The 3398-nt window shown below is 40.8% G+C and overlaps 1 pseudogene; it reads right to left on the minus strand.

Annotated features, from left to right (window-relative positions):
• Positions 1-1375: 1375 nt before the first annotated feature.
• On the minus strand, positions 1376-2887 carry LOC102401920 (annotated as a pseudogene).
• Positions 2888-3398: the final 511 nt, after the last annotated feature.

Consider the following 3398-nt stretch of genomic DNA (forward strand, 5'->3'; position numbering starts at 1 on the left):
AACTGTTCATGCTACATACATGAAACTATGTGTCAGAAATTGTGGCAATATACTAGATAAACAAAAATAAATGACACAGTTGTTGTCCATAAGAGGTTCAGAGACTGAGGAGGGCAGGTATATAAACATAAAATTTCCAAGAAAAAAATTGCTAGATATGCTAATAGAGATAAGTATTAGTATTAGTCACTCAGTCGTGTCTGACTTTTTGTGACCCCATGACTGTAGCCCGCCAGGCTCCTCTGTCCATGGGATTCTCTAGGCACAAATACTGGAGTGGGTTGCCATTTCCTCCTTCAGGGGACCTTCCCAATTGTACATAAAGGAGACTTCATTAACGTGCATTAGAGGATACCCCAGGTTAACTGTCATAGAAAACTGTCTCTTGAGCCTTTAAATTCTATACCAATTCTACACCTCTGGTTGGCCGATTGTCTGTTTCTTTATTTAGGTTTTAAAGTGAATGACCTGGGGCTATTTGTTTCCATCAACCTGATTGCGAATCTAAAGGCGCAGTTGAAATGTCTATTTTTCTTGCCATCCTCAGAAGAGATTGCTGAAGATCTACTCTATGATTCTCATTATTTTCAGCTTACAATACAAATATCTTATTATTTTTTGCAACCTATGTTCAACCAGTCCATTCTGAAGGAGATCAGCCCTGGGATTTCTTTGGAAGGAATGATGCTAAAGCTGAAACTCCAGTACTTTGGCCACCTCATGCGAAGAGTTGACTCATTGGAAAAGACTCTGATGCTGGGAGGGATTGGAGGCAGGAGAAGAAGAGGACAACAGAGGATGAGATGGCTGGATGGCATCACTGACTCGATGGACATGAGTCTAAGTGAACTCCGGGAGTTGGTGATGGACAGGAAGGCCTGGCATGCTGTGATTCATGGAGTCACAAAGAGTCGGACATGACTGAGCAACTGAACTGAACCAAACAGATGTCTTATAATAAAGCAGTGCTGAAAAATTAAATAGAAGAATGTTCAGTTGCCATATAGGCTACAAAAATGATTTGCTGGTGGTGATTTTTAAGCTTGATTCTAAATAGATTTATGAAGAATGGCACTTGGAAAACATGGTTCAAATTTTGCTATTTAAGGTATCTTGAAATTATAGGCTCACTCTCCCTAAAATTTCAAAAAGCATAGAGCTTAGGCTCTTAAGGGTATAGAGTGATGAAAGTTTTCATAGTCATTTCTAAAAAGCAACACTTCATAGTTTTCTGTCTCCAATGATTCTCTAATATACTTGTAGAGGAAGGCAATAGAAAACCAAGAATAAAAATAGCTGAGCTCTCCACAATTGGGCTTCCTGCTTACTTTCCCTGTTCAAATAATAGAGGAGACACCATCTTGCAATAGAGGCTTCATAGACAACTGGGCTTCTCCAGTGACAGTCAGCATTTGATGCCCCATATCTCTTGGTTCTTCTTGTTGCCAATGGTCAGCCTGGTGATGGTGGTGAAATGGGAGCAATTAATCTGTAGATGAGGGAGGGCTTCCTTTAACAGTTGAAGGGTACTGTCTGGTATCATTCCAAAGACTTGTAGTGTTTTTAATGTGGGAATTTCTCCAAGTTCAAGTAAAGTTTCAGGTATTATGTCATAGCACTGACTGAGTGATAGGTGTTGGAGGTAGTTGAGTTGGTAAAATTCTGGAAAGCAGTCATTTTTAAGCATGAAACTATCACTTAAGTCTAGGTGGACAAGATTGGGAAATCTTCCAACTAAGGTAGAGACATCTGATCTCTGCAGATTCTTTTGGTACCTGCTGAGATTCAGCTCGGTTATGGTCTCTGACACATGTGCAACAGCTACCTGTACACGCTTTTCAGTGAAATCAGCACCAAGAGAGGTTCAGTTCATCCAATCTGTAACAGCTGCTCAGCAAAGTCTTCAGGGCAGATTCAGAGAATCCAGAACACCCAGAAACGTTTAGTCACAGTAAATTTGTGTTCTGAGCAAGATTATCAACAACGGTATCTGAAAGTTGGAGGCCTTCCAGGCTGAGATTCTGCAACTTAGAGCAGTGAGACAGAAGGCCATGCAGGGTAGACACATCGATCAGAGTTCAAAAGGTCCAGGTGCTGTAGACAAAAAGAGCTGAAATGTTCAACTAACGGGTGGTCCATAAATGATTGTGGACAGCGGAAGGCAACCACCCCTCGGGACAAAAGCCGACCAACCACATCTAGGTAGAGGTTTCTACCTGCGAGGTCTACAGTCTGCCAGAGAGGCTCGTCAAACGCTAGATATTACCATCTCTTACAAACATTGGAGACTTTGAGGAGTTCAGGGAGGCACAGACAGGAGAAGATTCCTAAAAGCAGCTCGTCTGGACGGAAGTCCCAAGAAACACCTGGAAAGTTCTCTCAGTTTAGCTTAGGTCTGAGGACAATTACAAAGTCCTTGTCATTGCCTTTGCTTTTCAGCCATTTTCTTGGGGGGCTTTGTGGGTGGCCCAGGTTTGAAAGCAGTTCTTGGGGGATGTTCTCACTGTCTACCTCCTCCTTCTCCAGGGCAGGACCCCCATGCCTGAAAGCAGTTCAGAAGTCTTGCTAGAATCCCATCCCCACATGAAACTGGTGGTAACGTTGCTACTCTGGTCAGGTATCTCCTGGAGGTGTTTCCTGTGCATGGCGTCTGCAGGTTCGGGAGTTAAGGATTGATTAAAATGTTGCACAAAAGCAAAGATCATGCTTCTTTAAGATTTTGAGCATCTAGCTTGATTAATAGCTCAGATTCAATGAGCAATAACTGTAGGCAAAGGAAGTACACCTGATGATTGACTCTAACTTCCTGACCATGGTGTTAAGGGATTTCCAGGATCTGACTTCAACCCATGCTTCAGCCTCATCTTCAGTTCCTCCCTGTCACACCCCCTGCACCCTACTCCTAAGTGTTACCAGAACTCTTCAAACATCCTTTGACTTCTATAATATTTTATATTTTTGTTCTTCCATTGCCTACTAATGCCTCACATATAAATACCTTGAAGAAAGTACACTCATGTCACCACTCATTTAAAATGGGTCTATATTTAAGTCCCAGATAACTAATTCAGTTAATATCAAATTTTATTAAACCTAAGAGACCATTAATTAAAGGATAAACTACTATGTTTGGTATTGCTATGAATAAAAATTAGTGTGCTTCCAATATTTATGATAATATGCATTCAATTTTAAGAGGCATCTGATTTCAGTGATGTTCATATACGAAAAAGTATCATAGTATTAATAATATGCACCGATAAATTATGAAGTAAAATGTTTTTGCTCATTAGACAAATGAGGAAACTTTGACAAAAGGGAGTAAAATAATTTCCTGAAGACCAGACAGCCAGTCTAATTTAGGAATAAAATTAAGAGTCCCTGATTGCTGCAATGGT

This window comes from Bubalus bubalis, chromosome 12 (assembly GCF_019923935.1).
Source record: "Bubalus bubalis isolate 160015118507 breed Murrah chromosome 12, NDDB_SH_1, whole genome shotgun sequence".
NCBI classification, from domain to species: Eukaryota; Metazoa; Chordata; class Mammalia; order Artiodactyla; family Bovidae; genus Bubalus; species Bubalus bubalis.